General features: G+C 39.1%; 3 pseudogenes; all 3 read right to left on the reverse strand.

The window, feature by feature from the left end:
- Positions 1-5,347: 5,347 nt before the first annotated feature.
- Positions 5,348-6,802, reverse strand: LOC149175751 (uncharacterized; annotated as a pseudogene).
- A 4,205-nt stretch (positions 6,803-11,007) lies between these two features.
- LOC149175752 (uncharacterized) lies at positions 11,008-12,587 on the reverse strand (annotated as a pseudogene).
- Positions 12,588-16,737: 4,150 nt separating this feature from the next.
- Positions 16,738-18,317, reverse strand: LOC149175753 (uncharacterized; annotated as a pseudogene).
- Positions 18,318-19,003: the final 686 nt, after the last annotated feature.

The raw sequence follows: 19,003 nt of genomic DNA on the forward strand, positions 1-19,003 counted from the left end.
TAATAAACTTCCTTGAGGCTAACATTCTATCCAGATTTGGATGCCCCACCAAAATCATCACTGACAATGCAACAGCTTTCAAATCTAAGAGAACGATTGATTTCTGTAATAAATATCATATAAACCTGGGTCACTCCACAACCTACTATCCCCAAGGAAATGGACTAGCAGAGTCTTCCAATAAGAGCTTAGTGAATATCATCAAAAAATTGTTTGAGGATAACAAGAAATCCTAGAACAAGAAACTAGTAAATGCCTTGTGGGCAGATAGGCTAACCCTAAAGAAATTCATTGGTACTAGTCCTTATTAGTTAGTTTATGGAATGGAGGCTGCTTTCCGATCTTCCTCGGGAACACCAATGATGAAATCACTCCAAGAAGTGCAAGTTGAGCCAAATGATATTCAAAGGAGAATTAACCAGACAATTCACTTGCAACAGACCAGGGAAGAAGTGTACATTAGATCCAAAATTGTGCAGGAAAGGATCAAGAAAGCTTTTGATAAAAGGACCAAGGCAGAAGATTTCTATCTATGGGACAAAGTTTTGAAACGGGACTCAAAAAGGGAGGATAAAGGTAAACATGGGAAGTTTAACTTCCTATGGAAAGGCCCTTATATCATTTATGCTTTTAGGGTAATAATTATTTGTTCCTCAAAGAATTGGATGGCACAGAAGTAGAAGGAGCACCCATTAATGGTTGAATGCTTAAGCACTACATAAATCCTGGTCACTGATCTTACTAATCACTTGTACATATTTTATTCTTCAAAAAGTTTAGTGTTGATTGGATGGTAATTTTTTGAGTTGAAGCCCGAAGAGAAGACCCTATGCTTCAAAAGTTTCACTGTGATAAATAACAATAATTTAGAAAATTAAATGAAAAAGCTGCAGAGTTAGATCACAGAAATTTAGAAGGCCATTGATCTACTAGTTCTCGAAATTTCTGTAGAAATTTTGAATAATAAACACTTGTTCATAGAGATTATCCTGATTATACATGATTGCGGAATACATGCATAATACATAATCTCCTCTACCTTGATCATCAATTTAGCAGCATTGAAATCACTGAAACATCAATTACGTGCACACATTAACACAGTATGTAACCCGAGGAAAGCTTACAACTGAAAACCCCCCACTATCTGTATATTAATGATTTATAACATGTAACAAATACATAGTACAATACTCCTCTCAAGTATCCAGCACTATCTCCACCTGTTACACAAAAAATAGCTCAGATCTTATGCCTCAAATCTCCTCCACTGTTTTCCTGCCTCCACTGCACAACCCTGCAAGATAATGAATGATGAATGGCTGATCCAAACTCCTATTTACCTTGTGAAAATCACTCACACTGGAAATCACGTGAGCACAGTATATTCTACTTGGCATATGTTGTGCAATTATCATGGCCATACTCAATACATTGCTTGTGCAAAGTCTCATTCAAAACTATAGTCATAACTGATAGCAATCTCAACCTCTAAAACCTATCTCCACTGAACTATAAATGCACTGAGTAAACTGATGTATTCTTCAGTTGCATTATGAGTTAATAATTAGTGAATTAATTTAATCAATTAATTCACATCACTCATCACTAGTCTATTTGCAGTTAGACTAATTACAACTAGTTTAACCAAGTCAAACTGAACACAACCCCATCAACTCTACATCCAACTCCACAGAACTCACATGCATGAGTTCTAACTGATGTCATGCATGAAATAACTCCACTAACTCGCAAGAAAAGTGTATTTCCTTCTGACAGTTGCATGTGCCACATCTGTAGCTCAAACTAAGGTGCTCCAAGAGGATAAGATAAAGTTTATAGTCCAAATATTATTATGAGACAATAATATTTGACTTTTCTATTTTTGACTAGCAGTCTAAAAATAGACTCTGATCACTCCTGCTGTGATCCGAAAAATAGAAGTCCATCTATTTTTCCCAACATGACCAATCATCCATAAACAACATCCTGCAACTCATAGACATGATCCATATGTCTAAAAATAGACTTTGCGCCATAATTTGCCTGTGGGCCCACTTAGTGAAGGCAACTCCTTTCCACTAAGCTCCATTATCTTGTTGCATTCTCAACAATTTCATCAGGAAATTCCATCCCCAAGTGGAGCCACTATTAGGTTCCTATACCAATAGGAGTCATAATTTTTGAAAGACTGAGACTAAACATGTAATATGTACATACGTTTTCCTTCTGCAAATGTTTTCCATATTCAAAAATTTAGAAAATGTAAAGAGGGTATGTCCTAAAAGAAAAATCAAAGGACAAAAAGAATAGAAAAAGGTTAAAAAAGATGAAAATATGAACCCTAAGAAAAGAAAAGACCATGAAAGTGTGCAAGTCAAAATGCCACTCCTAGTTACTTTGATGCAGAATAAATGATTGTGTGCAGCTTATTATCTTTGCCATAATCCATGATAGTCAAGATGTTTAAACTTGGCTATTTCATGTTTTCAATTTCATGCTTATATATAGAGAATAAAATCTGACCAAACTGTTTAATCTTGGCAGATAATTAGATTAGGTAGAGTGAATAAAAGGAGCTCAATTATTTAATATGAGCCCTTGGATGTAATAAGGTTAGACTTAGTTAGATTACTATTGTAAAAGAAAAGAAAATGTTTTCATAAGGGTTTGCCAGCTTAAGTGCACCCTAATAAAGAGAAGTAAAAATGGTAGGATGAGTAGATGGGTAAGTAGAAGAAAGGTTGTAGAATTGTGATGATTGTTAGAAAAAGCATATTATTCACCCTCATCATTAAAGTTCTAAGTATGGATGAAAATTGGACATGCATCAAGTCCACAAAGTCAAAATTGATTAACTTTCCTCACTCATTGCACCTTTCACTTAACTAATTTCCAATAAAAGGTAGTAAGTACCCAAAATCTTAAGTCAAAGGGGTTTAGAGTAGTTCTCTAACTTCTCAAGGGACCAAACCCTTGACCCAATGACTTACAGGTCCTACGTACTAAAATTCGCCTCATAAACATTCATCCCTTTCAATTCACTCATATTCCAAAACAAATCCCTTTTCCTAAGAAAAAACAACATTTTCCTAGGGAAAAGCCATTTTCCCCTAATAAACCCCTTTTTCTGAGGATAAAACCTTGTCATCCTAGGAAAAGTGATCACCCCCATGAAAGAGATCCCTTTTCTCAAAAAACCCAAAAAATACTTTTTAGCCTAAGTTATAATGTTGTTTATAAAAAGCAAATTAATTATATTCATTTACACTTAGCGCTAAACCCATTCTCCACCATTTTCATATTAACTTTTAACTTTATGTATATTAATCCCCGAAGCAATAAAACCCTTTCCCGTATGTTATAAATAAATCCTTAATATTAATACCCCTCCCCAAAAGTTTGAATATAAACTTTATAAAACCCAGACCCAACTAATGAGTTAATTAACTGACTAGCGATTAATTAATAGTCAAAACACTCCACCAATAAAATCACCCCCAATGCCCTAAACTTGCCTTAAACCACCATTTTATTAAACCCGCCATGTTTAATCATTGGCCGGGCCCCTCCATGACCCTCAATACAAAATCCACACCCCGATCACCATATGATCGCATCCCCTTTAATCTGATAGTTGTTAAGCATATCAGGCGGCCTTCAACACCCGAACTTTACCTGCCCGATATGGGCTATTTTCCTTTGGGCCCCGCTGCTATGTGGTGCATGATGAGTAGTGTTATCTCAAAATCAAGCACTGGAAGGCTGCAACCCAGGAAGACTTCAAGCAACTATTTCACACCAATCTTTTGACTAAGGCTTAGCCTCCTTAGCCTGAGAGGGCTCTCTCAAAGGTTATTGATTTTCACTAATGATTAGATGGCTAGCTCTTGTGACATAACATGAACAAGTATGCTGGCTGGACAAACATTAAACTAATTCCCATTGGGCTTATGGAGTCAAACATACTACAGCAAACAATGATATTACCTCTACATAGAAGTCAGGGCATGTGACATTTAAATGTTCAAAACACAATTCTTATAAAACCACAGTTCATAGATGAGTACAGGAAGTCAGAGCAACATAAGTGAATTCTGAGTGATTACTCCTCTAAGCAACTGAAAAAAGACATGAAGGACAAAGTAAAATAACACATCTTGAACATGGAAATGCTGTATGAATCCTGAGAAGAAAGGCATATATCTTATATTACTGAACTCTGTTCTTTACACAAGCCAAAATAGCACTCTGTTTTCATAAAATATCCAACCCTTATTACCTAAAAGCTTCATCTATATATAGAAACATAACTTTAACTACTTTGAGCCTCCTCCTCCAGCATGAGGGGAGCTCAATGACTGCCACTAATTACCCCTATCTGTTATTGAACTGACTCATTAAATACAATAAGTGCTAAACTGGAATTTTAAAGAGTCCTAATTTAACTATAACTCTAATCCTATCCTCCTCGTAGAATGATTCTTCCTTGCAGCTTTGACACCTGGTTTCCTTTTCGTTTGGCTGAGATAACTGAGATGAGCAATTAATGCTGCATGCTGGCTTGGAATGCTGAAGGCTTTAACTGCTCAGCGATATTAGGGAATATCCCTTACTTTCCGGTTCTGGTCCCCCATCACTTCGAATATGCAGCAGCATGTCCTTTTAGTTCCTTAAACAACCCAAAAAATAGAGATTTGCCACGTCCATGATGTGCTGGCCACCCTTTTCCATGTACCTGTGTGATGACAAAACTTTTTTAAAAAGATTTGCCGCTTTATCAATCATAATTGATTGGCTCAACTGAAACATGCAGCTACAGCAGTTTCGTAGCGCGCTACGAAACTGCTGTGTAATTTCATCATACACAGTCTCATCACTTCTCTGCATTCTTGCTATCTTCTCCCCATATTTCTCTTTCAGCTGATTGTTCACATTTTTCTCAACAAATGAATAACAACTTGCAAGTAACCCTGTTCAGCTGCCAGGCTTCAATGTCAATAGCTTTTCCTATAAAACTCAAACAGCATGCCCAGATTTCTCTGCAAACCCTGCAAACCTGGAACTTTTCACTGCAAAGCACCTTTTCTTACAGCCACTTCAATAGATTCCAGACCGCGAAGAACACAACTTTGACAGATGTTCAATTAGATCAATAAATCATCCACCTCAAATGATTGTGAAGTATCCTCATGGACCATTCGAGTGTGCAATAAGCCCAATTTAATGAACAAATGGCCAATACAGTTAACAACAACATGAAAAATGGAAACTCCAGATTGCTTGCCACAAAGGTAACCACCAAATATGTGGTGTTTACAACTCAACCATAAGTGATTCAAGTTCTTTAACCATTGCTTGCAAGAAGTAACCTGTTTTCTGGAGATACTTTGGCTGGAGCATAGTTTACTAGTTTAGCATTTAGTCCCAGCTCTCTCACCATATGAACCTGCCAGTATCAAGAAGTTCTTTGCATTTCAAGCCTAGTACTGCCCTTTCAGCTTGCTTCAAGCATCTAATAATATTTCCAAGATCATGAACATTAGCAGCATCTTCAGTGGTATTGCAAACATTTAAGTTGGTTCCGACTTTAACGCCATTGGAATGATCAGAGCAATGCTCCCCATCAAGTGCCCAGCTGGTCAGCCATGTTACAACACAAAATTCTTCTCTTGTAAAGCCCAGGTTTATGAAAAAAATGTTTATTCACGTAAGATTTCCATTGGCAAAGATGGTGGCAACATGTTGCAATTGCAAGGCCTTTTATGTAAGGATGATTTCCTCCTCTGTTGGTATCTTCAGATACATATTTGTTATGGTTTTGTTCACTAAGACAGCATCGGAGGGCCAAATCTGTTGCTGGTCCACAAAGATGTTTCCCCACTGCAACATAGTAAAAGCCCTTCAAAGATTCCACAGCTTCCAATTTCAAATCTTCAATGTCTATTCTCAGGCGCTCCAAATTAATGGCCTCTGTCTGTCTCAAAGTTCGATCACGCTTGAACTTATATGACCTGCGCTCCACTAGTACTATGTCCTTAATGCCATAACAGTCAGAAAACATGTGAGTTAAATAACCTCGTCCAGCCCCGAACTCTACAACTTTTAGATGGGATTTCAACTGTTCTATCTCTTCCCCATGCCCACTACCATTAATATATTCATAATGCATGCTTGTCTTTGAACTGGAATCAGGACTCCAAATTATTCCCAGAGTTTCAAGATTTCCAAGTATGGATGCCTGTCGTATGGCATGCTTCTCTTGAAAGGGCAACCTCCTATATAGCTTTGCGTTGAACCATTTGTTGCAGGCATCAGGTAGCAAATATGAGTCCTGTATGTTGTTTTCATAAATAGCACTGTGAGCTGACTGAATTTTCTCAAGTAATGCATGGAACTCCTGTCCTGACATTGCAAGTATGGCCTTGCGCTTCAACTCTGAACACACATCATTATCTGATCGAATTCTTTCAGTTTCTCATGATGTAAAACACTTTTCTTGAACTTCAGAGGGACTTCTAAATCTTGAGCTATCTTCTTCATCACTGCTAGAATTGATACACTTTGCATAGTATGGTTTAGATTTCAATTCTTCTATTTGCTTCACAAAAGGGCATTTTTTGACATGTGCAACTACATCTTCCTGTAGGATAGTGTGGGACGGATCGACGGGGCTTGGAATCCTCGCCTCCACCGAAGCAGGCTTGTGATTCCCACAAAACTGAGTGCCAAACAATGGAGAACTTGCACAAAAACGCTTCTTGTTGGGCAGCCAAAACTGGCATCGTTGTGCTTGCTCCATCCTCAATTATCAAGAGAACATGATACTGCCCATCACTCTGTTGCACAATACGGATTGCTGCTTCAATAATTGGGGCAAAATATGTTGGCCCAGTGAATCGAAGATGTGGGACTATCTCCCTGTATCGTCTCAACGCTTCTTCAAATCCATTGCATAACCTATCATCTGGATAGAAACTAAACACACTTTGATCATGTGTCAAAGCGTCCCCAAAACCGAAACAAGGAATCAAGTTGTCTTCGTCAAATACAGATAAGGTCCTCCCAATTATTGAAATCGCTTGTTCATAAGGGTTTGGAGTGTCTCCAATGTGGTGTAAGCTTGGGCGATTAAAAGACCTTGCACCAATCCACTGATTGCTCTTAGTGAAGTCAATCCCTACAATCAAATTGGAAGATTCGACCTCATCAAGTGAATTGTAACTGTCAGCGATTCGGGAGTATCTCCTTTGCAACTTCTGTTTAATCGCTGGTTGTGCTGGTTATGCATAAGTTTCCGATGGAACTGCTGGTGAAGGAACATAGGATGAAGAATCCCAGAGGCGGTCCAATTTATGGCCTCTGCTGCTGCGATTCTCTTGAACCATCATCACATTCCCGCAGAAAAGCTAGTTCTTGATCAGTCTTGTTCCTGAGCTTAGCACGATACTGACAAAACGACTGGAACTGATAAATAAACTCATCGATCATATCCCAGAGCCATTGATTCGATAGCTTCATGTTAACCACGCCGTGAACAATGACCTGAAAAAGACTACAATAATTGTCCCAGGATTCGACCCGCTGCTTCAGATTTGGGCAGAGCCTCTTGAGAATAATACGCATGCATAACAAGGCTATGAGTATCAATAAAATCCTTTGAATTCTTGCCACATATAATGCAACTTAGAGAACCAGCCTTCCCCTGCTTCCACTTGTTTTGCTATAATGTCAAACTCAGACAACCGTGCTGTAATGGTTCTGCCAGCTAGTGGAAAGGCATCTAAGCTGGAATAATGCTTTTAATGTTTGATGCGTTCACTTTTTACAAGCCCATGATAGTTTTACGAAGAGAATCCCAAGACATATGCTGATATTCCAAGCTGCTTTTATCTTGTAAATCTTTCATCATTTGCGCCAGCTTGAAAGGAGGAACATAAACACCGCCACTTCTTCCAAGCGCCTTTTCAGTGTTTCTAACTCCCTCTTTCAGAACTCTGTTCAATAGGCATGCTAGGATTTTGACCTCCACTGAAAACTCGAAAAAATCCCCAATTTCGTAGCACGCTACGAAACCACCTAAACAGGTAGCGCTGCGAAACTGCTAAAAAGGATTCATGCGCTGCGAAAACACTTTGTCCTTAAGCTAGTCTGAGCAATTTTGGCAACAGAATTTTCAGTGATAACAGTGGCTCCACTTGGAATAGTGTGCCCTTGTGGTACACTAAGAACTCGCAGGTCCAGTGCCTTATCTATTTATGACAAACAGAAATTTGCTTGACAAGCATCCCTTTCAAGCTTCTGGGCCTTCACCTCGGGCTTAAGCTTGATGATCACTGTAGGAGAAGAGAATCTACATCTACTAGAAAAAATGCTCAGTCATCCTTGAGCTTATTTGAAATTTCCTACCTACCTACCCTATCAATTTCAAACTTCTTTAAGCTCAATCAATGTGAAATTTCCAATGTAGCCAATCATTTGTCTTATCTGATATTTGATTTCTTTGACTGCATCGGAGTTCAGAGCCAATATGATAGTGTGATGACCGCTGCCATTGAAATTGTCTCTGATCTTTATAGGAAAACTGAAACACTGGAGAGTAAAACTCTTCCATGTAATCAGCTATAGGATCCCAGAATACATGATCAACTTTATTTTTCTTGTAACTTTCTGGTTGTGGAAACTGATCTTCAACAACAGTGTTCAGTTCCTCAATCGTGAAAGAGAAAGGAACTAGCATTGTCACCTTGCGTTCTGCCATAGAAAACTTCTGAAAATAATGATCATGATTATGAAAACTATATGCCTGAATTTGACCTTCTACACCTTCAATTTCTTTCTCAATGTCCTCAGCAACTTCATCCAAAAAGCTCATCTTATCCTCTGCCTTGCAGTCAAAGAATTTTAGATATGAGGACAAGGACAAAGGAAAATTTTCATTTGTTTCTCCATTACTATGATCATTATTCCATTGTCTGAAACCTTGAACTGAAGGAGAGTTTGCCACCACCTCTGACCTATCTATCCATTCCTCCAAAAACATAAGCCATAAGTCTTGAAATGACTTAACGGATTTGATAGGAAAACTTTCAATCCATTGTTTACATTTCCCTTGAAGTGAATCATAGAATAACATAATGCAAACATCCTCATCTTTAACTCTAAGAAGCTGTGAAAATTCACAAAAATCTGATATATGCTTCAAAGTTAAACTCAAATCTTCTCCGTTGAATTTTGGACCATTCCTTAGAAAATATGCATCCTTGGGAAAATGATTTGGGAAACCATGAATTCCTAAAAAATCTATGCATGCATACCTTGAAATAAGAATGGTAGCATCTGGGTCCTTCATAACTCCAATGGAATCACCATGAACCTATGAATTTCGAATTCTTCAACAATGGAGTCGCCAAGGTAGTTTTGCAGCCTCAAAAACCTTCTGAGCTCCTGCTACCTTCAGAAGTTCAGCTTCATAATTTCGGGAATGAAAAATCTTCAGGCTCCTGGCAGACGCACCAAAATGTTATCTCAAAATCAAGCCCTGGAAGGCTGCAACCCAGGAAGACTTCAAGCAACTATTTCACACCAATCTTTTGACTAAGGCTTAGCCTCCTTAGCCTGAGAGGGCTCTCTCAAAGGTTATTGATTTTGACTAATGATTAGATGGCTAACTCTTGTGACATAACATGAACAAGTATGCTGGCTAGAAAAACATTAAACTAATTCCCATTGGGCTTATGGAGTCAAACATACTACAACAAACAATGATATTACCTCTACATAGAAGTCAGGGCATGTGACATTTAAATGTTCAAAACACAATTCTTATAAAACCACAGTTCATAGATGAGTACAGGAAGTCAGAGCAACATAAGTGAATTCTGAGTGATTACTCCTCTAAGCAACTGAAAAAAGACATGAAGGACAAAGTAAAATAACACATCTTGAACATGGAAATGCTGTATGAATCCTGAGAAGAAAGGCATATATCTTATATTACTGAACTCTGTTCTTTACACAAGCCAAAATAGCACTCTGTTTTCATAAAATATCCAACCCTCATTACCTAAAAGCTTCATCTATATATAGAAACATAACTTTAACTACTTTGAGCCTCCTCCTCCAGCATGAGGGGAGCTCGATGACTGCCACTAATTACCCCTATCTGTTATTGAACTGACTCATTAAATACAATAAGTGCTAAACTGGAATTTTAAAGAGTCCTAATTTAACTATAACTCTAATCCTATCCTCCTCGTAGAATGATTCTTCCTTGCAGCTTTGACACCTGGTTTCCTTTTCGTTTGGCTGAGATAACTGAGATGAGCAATTAATGCTGCATGCTGGCTTGGAATGCTGAAGGCTTTAACTGCTCAGCGATATTAGGGAATATCCCTTACTTTCCGGTTCTGGTCCCCCATCACTTCGAATATGGAGCAGCATGTCCTTTTAGTTCCTTAAACAACCCAAAAAATAGAGATTTGCCACGTCCATGATGTGCTGGCCACCCTTTTCCATGTACCTGTGTGATGACAAAACTTTTTTTAAAAAGATTTGCCGCTTTATCAATCATAATTGATTGGCTCAACTGAGACATGCAGCTACAGCAGTTTCATAGCGCGCTATGAAACTGCTGTGTAATTTCATCATACACAATCTCATCACTTCTCTGCATTCTTGCTATCTTCTCCCCATATTTCTCTTTCAGCTGATTGTTCACATTTTTTTCAACAAATGAATAACAACTTGCAAGTAACCCTGTTCAGCTGCCAGGCTTCAATGTCAATAGCTTTTCCTATAAAACTCAAACAGCATGCCCAGATTTCTCTGCAAACCCTGCCAACCTGGAACTTTTCACTGCAAAGCACCTTTTCTTACAGCCACTTCAATAGATTCCAGAACGCGAAGAACACAACTTTGACAGATGTTCAATTAGATCAATAAATCATCCACCTCAAATGATTGTGAAGTATCCTCATGGACCATTCGAGTGTGCAATAAGCCCAATTTAATGAACAAATGGCCAATACAGTTAACAACAGCATGAAAAATGGAAACTCCAGATTGCTTGCCACAAAGGTAACCACCAAATATGTGGTGTTTACAACTCAACCATAAGTGATTCAAGTTCTTTAACCATTGCTTGCAAGAAGTAACCTGTTTTCTGGAGATACTTTGGCTGGAGCATAGTTTACTAGTTTAGCATTTAGTCCCAGCTCTCTCACCATATGAACCTGCCAGTATCAAGAAGTTATTTGCATTTCAAGCCTAGTACTGCCCTTTCAGCTGGCTTCAAGCATCTAATAATATTTCCAACATCATGAACATTAGCAGCATCTTCAGTGGTATTGAAAACATTTAATTTGGTTCCGACTTTAACGCCATTGGAATGATCAGAGCAATGCTCCCCATCAAGTGCCCAGCTGGTCAGCCATGTTACAGCACAAAATTCTTCTCTTGTAAAGCCCAGGTTTATGAAAAAAATGTTTATTCACGTAAGATTTCCATTGGCAAAGATGGTGGCAACATGTTGCAATTGCAAGGCCTTTTATGTAAGGAAGATTTCCTCCTCTGTTGGTATCTTCAGATACATATTTGTTATGGTTTTGTTCACTAAGACAGCATCGGAGGGCCAAATCTGTCGCTGGTCCACAAAGATGTTTCCCCACTGCAACATAGTAAAAGCCCTTCAAAGATTCCACAGCTTCCAATTTCAAATCTTCAATGTCTATTCTTAGGCGCTCCAAATTAATGGCCTCTGTCTGTCTCAAAGTTCGATCAGGCTTGAACTTATATGACCTGCGCTCCACTAGTACTATGTCCTTAATGCCATAACAGTCAAAAAACATGTGAGTTAAATAACCTCGTCCAGCCCCGAACTCTACAACTTTTAGATGGGATTTCAACTGTTCTATCTCTTCCCCATGCTCACTACCATTAATATATTCATAATGCATGCTTGTCTTTGAACTGGAATCAGGACTCCAAATTATTCCCAGAGTTTCAAGATTTCCAAGTATGGATGCCTGTTGTATGGCATGCTTCTCTTGAAAGGGCAACCTCCTATCTAGCTTTGCGTTGAACCATTTGTTGCAGGCATCAGGTAGCAAATATGAGTCCTGTATGTTGTTTTCATAAATAGCACTGTGAGCTGACTGAATTTTCTCAAGTAATGCATGGAACTCCTGTCCTGACATTGCAAGTATGGCCTTGCGCTTCATCTCTAAACACACATCATTATCTGATCGAATTCTTTCAGTTTCTCCTGATGTAAAACACTTTTCTTGAACTTCAGAGGGACTTCTAAATCTTGAGCTATCTTCTTCATCACTGCCAGAATTGATACACTTTGCATAGTATGGTTTAGATTTCAATTCTTCTATTTGCTTCACAAAAGGGCATTTTTTGACATGTGCAACTACATCTTCCTGTAGGATAGTGTGGGACGGATCGACTGGGCATGGAATCCTCGCCTCCACCGAAGTAGGCTTGTGATTCCCGCAAAACTGAGTGCCAAACAATGGAGAACTTGCACAAAAACGCTTCTTGTTGGGCAGCCAAAACTGGCATCGTTGTGCTTGCTCCATCCTCAATTATCAAGAGAACATGATACTGCCCATCACTCTGTTCCACAATACGGATTGCTGCTTCAATAATTGGGGCAAAAGATGTTGGCCCAGTGAATCGAAGATGTGGGACTATCTCCCTGTAGCGTCTCAATGCTTCTTCAAATCCATTGCATAACCTATCATCTGGATAGAAACTAAACACACTTTGATCATGTGTCAAAGCGTCCCCAAAACCGAAACAAGGGATCAAGTTGTCTTCGTCAAATACAGATAAGGTCCTCCCAATTATTGAAATCGCTTGTTCATAAGGGTTTGGAGTGTCTCCAATGTGGTGCAAGCTTCGGCGATTAAAAGACCTTGCACCAGTCCACTCATTGCTCTTAGTGAAGTCAATCCCTACAATCAAATTGGAAGATTCGACCTCATCAAGTGAATTGTAATTGTCAGCGATTCGGGAGTATCTCCTTTGCAACTTCTGTTTAATCGCTGGTTGTGCTGGTTGTGCATAAGTTTCCGATGGAACTGCTGGTGCGATTCTCTTGAACCATCATCACATTCCCGCAGAAAAGCTAGTTCTTGATCAGTCTTGTTCCTGAGCTTAGCACGATACTGACAAAACGACTGGAACTGATAAATAAACTCATCGATCATATCCCAGAGCCATTGATTCGGTAGCTGCATGTTAACCACGCCGTGAACAATGACCTGAAAAAGACTACAATAATTGTCCCAGGATTCGACCCGCTGCTTCAGATTTGGGGAAAGCCTCTTGAGAATAATACGCATGCATAACAAGGCTATGAGTATCAATAAAATCCTTTGAATTCCTGCCACATACAATGCAACTTAGAGAACCAGCCTTCCCCTGCTTCCACTTGTTTTGCTATAATGTCAAACTCAGACAACCGTGCTGTAATGCTTCTGCCAGCTAGCGGAAAGGCATCTAAGCTGGAATAATGCTTTTAATGTTTGATGCGTTCACTTTTTACAAGCCCATGATAGTTTTACGAAGAGCATCCCAAGACATACACTGATATTCCAAGCTGCTTTTATCTTGTAAATCTTTCATCATTTGCGCCAGCTTGAAAGGAGGAACATAAACACCGCCACTTCTTCCAAGCACCTTTTCAGTGTTTCTAACTCCCTCTTTCAGAACTCTGTTCAATAGGCATGCTAGGATTTTGGACCTCCACTGAAAACTCGAACAAATCCCCAATTTCGTAGCACGCTACGAAACCACCTAAACAGGTAGCGCTGCGAAACTGCTAAAAAGGATTCATGCGCTGCGAAAACACTTTGTCCTTAAGCTAGTCTGAGCAATTTTGGCAGCAGAATTTTCAGTGATAACAGTGGCTCCACTTGGGATAGTGTGCCCTTGTGGTACACTAAGAACTCGCAGGTCCAGTGCCTTATCTATTTATGACAAACAGAAATTTGCTTGACAAGCATCCCTTTCAAGCTTCTGGGCCTTCACCTTGGGCTTAAGCTTGATGATCACTATAGGAGAAAAGAATCTACATCTACTAAAAAAAATGCTCAGTCATCCTTGAGCTTATTTGCAATTTCCTACCTACCTACCCTATCAATTTCAAACTTCTTTCAGCTCAATCAATGTGAAATTTCCAATGTAGCCAATCATTTGTCTTATCTGATATTTGATTTCTTTGACTGCATCGGAGTTCAGAGCCAATATGATAGTGTGATGACCGCTGCCACTGAAATTGTCTCTGATCTTTATAGGAAAACTGAAACACTGGAGAGTAAAACTCTTCCATGTAATCAGCTATAGGATCCCAGAATACATGATCAACTTGATTTTTCTTGTAACTTTCTGGTTGTGCAAACTGATCTTCAACAACAGTGTTCAGTTCCTCAATCGTGAAAGAGAAAGGAACTAGCATTGTCTCCTTGCGTTCTGCCATAGAAAACTTTTGAAAATAATGATCATGATTATGAAAACTATATGCCTGAATTTGACCTTCTACACCTTCAATTTCTTTCTCAATGTCCTCAGCAACTTCATCCAAAAAGCTCATCTTATCCTCTGCCTTGCAGTCAAAGGATTTTAGATATGAGGACAAGGACAAAGGAAAATTTTCATTTGTTTCTCCATTACTATGATCATTATTCCATTGTTTGAAACCTTGAACTGAAGGAGAGTTTGCCACCACCTCTGACCTATCTATCCATTCCTCCAAAAACATAAGCCATAAGTCTTGAATTGACTTAACGGATTTGATAGGAAAACTTTCAATCCATTGTTTACATTTCCCTTGAAGTGAATCATAGAATAACATAATGCAAACATCCTCATGTTTAACTCTAAGAAGCTATGAAAATTCACAAAAATCTGATATATGCTTCAAAGTTAAACTCAAATCTTCTCCGTTGAATTTTGGACCATTCCTTAGAAAATATGCATCCTTGGGAAAATGATTTGGGAAACCATGAATTCCTGAAAAATCTATGCATGCATACCTTGAAATAAGAATGGTAGCATCTGGGTCCTTCATAACTCCAGTGGAATCACCATGAACCTATGAATTTCGAATTCTTCAACAATGGAGTCGCCAAGGTAGTTTTGTAGCCTCAAAAACCTTCTGAGCTCCTGCTACCTTCAGAAGTTCAGCTTCATAATTTCGGGAATGAATAATCTTCAGGCTCCCGGCAGACGCACCAAAATGTTATCTCAAAATCAAGCCCTGGAAGTCTGCAACCCAGGAAGACTTCAAGCAACTATTTCACACCAATCTTTTGACTAAGGCTTAGCCTCCTTAGCCTGAGAGGGCTCTCTCAAAGGTTATTGATTTTGACTAATGATTAGATGGCTAACTCTTGTGACATAACATGAACAAGTATGCTGGCTGGACAAACATTAAACTAATTCCCACTGGGCTTATGGAGTCAAACATACTACAGCAAACAATGATATTACCTCTACATAGAAGTCAGGGCATGTGACATTTAAATGTTCAAAACACAATTCTTATAAAACCACAGTTCATAGATGAGTACAGGAAGTCAGAGCAACATAAGTGAATTCTGAGTGATTACTCCTCTAAGCAACTGAAAAAAGACATGAAGGACAAAGTAAAATAACACATCTTGAACATGGAAATGCTGTATGAATCCTGAGAAGAAAGGCATATATCTTATATTACTGAACTCTATTCTTTACACAAGCCAAAATAGCACTCTGTTTTCATAAAATATCCAACCCTCATTACCTAAAAGCTTCATCTATATATAGAAACATAACTTTAACTACTTTGAGCCTCCTCCTCCAGCATGAGGGGAGCTCGATGACTGCCACTAATTACCCCTATCTGTTATTGAACTGACTCATTAAATACAATAAGTGCTAAACTGGAATTTTAAAGAGTCCTAATTTAACTATAACTCTAATCCTATCCTCCTCGTAGAATGATTCTTCCTTGCAGCTTTGACACCTGGTTTCCTTTTCGTTTGGCTGAGATAACTGAGATGAGCAATTAATGCTGCATGCTGGCTTGGAATGCTGAAGGCTTTAACTGCTCAGCGATATTAGGGAATATCCCTTACTTTCCGGTTCTGGTCCCCCATCACTTCGAATATGCAGCAGCATGTCCTTTTAGTTCCTTAAACAACCCAAAAAATAGAGATTTGCCACGTCCATGATGTGCTGGCCACCCTTTTCCATGTACCTGTGTGATGACAAAACTTTTTTTAAAAAGATTTGCCGCTTTATCAATCATAATTGATTGGCTCAACTGAGACATGCAGCTAGAGCAGTTTCGTAGCGCGATACGAAACTGCTGTGTAATTTCATCATACACAGTCTCATCACTTCTCTGCATTCTTGCTATCTTCTCCCCATATTTCTGTTTTAGCTGATTGTTCACATTTTTCTCAACAAATGAATAACAACTTGCAAGTAACCCTGTTCAGCTGCCAGGCTTCAATGTCAATAGCTTTTCCTATAAAACTCAAACAGCATGCCCAGATTTCTCTGCAAACCCTGCCAACCTGGAACTTTTCACTGCAAAGCACCTTTTCTTACAGCCACTTCAATAGATTCCAGATCGCGAAGAACACAACTTTGACAGATGTTCAATTAGATCAATAAATCATCCACTTCAAATGATTGTGAAATATCCTCATGGACCATTCGAGTGTACAATAAGCCCAATTTAATGAACAAATGGCCAATACAGTTAACAACAGCATGAAAAATGGAAACTCCAGATTGCTTGCCACAAAGGTAACCACCAAATATGTGGTGTTTACAACTCAACCATAAGTGATTCAAGTTCTTTAACCATTGCTTGCAAGAAGTAACCTGTTTTCTGGAGATACTTTGGCTGGAGCATAGTTTACTAGTTTAGCATTTAGTCCCAGCTCTCTCACCATATGAACCTACAAGTATCAAGAAGTTCTTTGCATTTCAAGCCTAGTACTGCCCTTTCAGCTGGCTTCAAGCATCTAATAATATTTCCAACATCATGAACATTAGCAGCATCTTCAGTGGTATTGCAAACATTTAATTTGGTTCCGACTTTAACGCCATTGGAATGATCAGAGCAATGCTCCCCATCAAGTGCCCAGCTGGTCAGCCATGTTACAGCACAAAATTCTTCTCTTGTAAAGCCCAGGTTTATGAAAAAAATGTTTATTCACGTAAGATTTCCATTGGCAAAGATGGTGGCAACATGTTGCAATTGCAAGGCCTTTTATGTAAGGATGATTTCCTCCTCTATTGGTATCTTCAGATACATATTTGTTATGGTTTTGTTCACTAAGACAACATCGGAGGGCCAAATCTGTCACTGGTCCACAAAGATGTTTCCCCACTGCAACATAGTAAAAGCCCTTCAAAGATTCCACAGCTTCCAATTTCAAATCTTCAATGTCTATTCTCAGGTGCTCCAAATTAATGGCCTCTGTCTGTCTCAAAGTTCGATCAGGCTTGAACTTATATGACCTGCGCTCCACTAGTACTATGTCCTTAATGCCATAACAGTCAGAAAACATGTGAGTTAAATAACCTCGTCCAACCCCGAACTCTACAACTTTTAGATGGGATTTCAACTGTTCTATCTCTTCCCCATGCCCACTACCATTAATATATTCATAATGCATGCTTGTCTTTGAACTGGAATCAGGACTCCAAATTATTCCCAGAGTTTCAAGATTTCCAAGTATGGATGCCTGTTGTATGGCATGCTTCTCTTGAAAGGGCAACCTCCTATCTAGCTTTGCGTTGAACCATTTGTTGCAGGCATCAGGTAGCAAATATGAGTCCTGTATGTTGTTTTCATAAATAGCACTGTGAGCTGACTGAATTTTCTCAAGTAATGCATGGAACTCCTGTCCTGACATTGCAAGTATGGCCTTGTGCTTCATCTCTAAACACACATCATTATCTGATTGAATTCTTTCAGTTTCTCCTGATGTAAAACACTTTTCTTGAACTTCAGAGGGACTTCTAAATCTTGAGCTATCTTCTTCATCACTGCCAGAATTGATACACTTTGCATAGTATGGTTTAGATTTCAATTCTTCTATTTGCTTCACAAAAGGGCATTTGTTGACATGTGCAACTACATCTTCCTGTAGGATAGTGTGGGACGGATCAACTGGGCATGGAATCCTCGCCTCCACCGAAGCAGGCTTGTGATTCCCGCAAAACTGAGTGCCAAACAATGGAGAACTTGCACAAAAACGCTTCTTGTTGGGCAGCCAAAACTGGCATCGTTGTGCTTGCTCCATCCTCAATTATCAAGAGAACATGATACTGCCCATCACTCTGTTCCACAATACGGATTGTTGCTTCAATAATTGGGGCAAAAGATGTTGGCCCAGCGAATCGAAGATGTGGGACTATCTCCCTGTAGCGTCTCAACGCTTCTTCAAATCCATTGCATAACCTATCATCTGGATAGAAACTAAACACACTTTGATCATGTGTCAAAGCGTCCCCAAAACCGAAACAAGGAATCAAGTTGTCTTCGTCAAATACATATAAGGTCCTCCCAATTATTGAAATCGCTTGTTCATAAGGGTTTGGAGTGTCTCCAATGTGGTGTAAGCTTCGGTGATTAAAAGACCTTGCACCAGTCCACTCATTGCTCTTAGTGAAGTCAATCCCTACAATCAAATTGGAAGATTCGACCTCATCAAGTGAATTGTAACTGTCAGCGATTCGGGAGTATCTCCTTTGCAACTTCTGTTTAATCGCTGGTTGTGCTGGTTATGCATAAGTTTCCGATGGAACTGCTGGTGAAGGACCATAGGATGAAGAATCCCAGAGGCGGTCCAATTTATGGCCTCTGCTGCTGCGATTCTCTTGAACCATCATCACATTCCCGCAGAAAAGCTAGTTCTTGATCAGTCTTGTTCCTGAGCTTAGCACGATACTGACAAAACGACTGGAACTGATAAATAAACTCATCGAT

The sequence above is a fragment of the Pinus tabuliformis genome, chromosome 4_1 (genome assembly GCF_031772625.1).
Source record: "Pinus tabuliformis cultivar Carrire ecotype Pingquan chromosome 4_1, CPIR1, whole genome shotgun sequence".
Classification (NCBI taxonomy): domain Eukaryota; kingdom Viridiplantae; phylum Streptophyta; class Pinopsida; order Pinales; family Pinaceae; genus Pinus; species Pinus tabuliformis.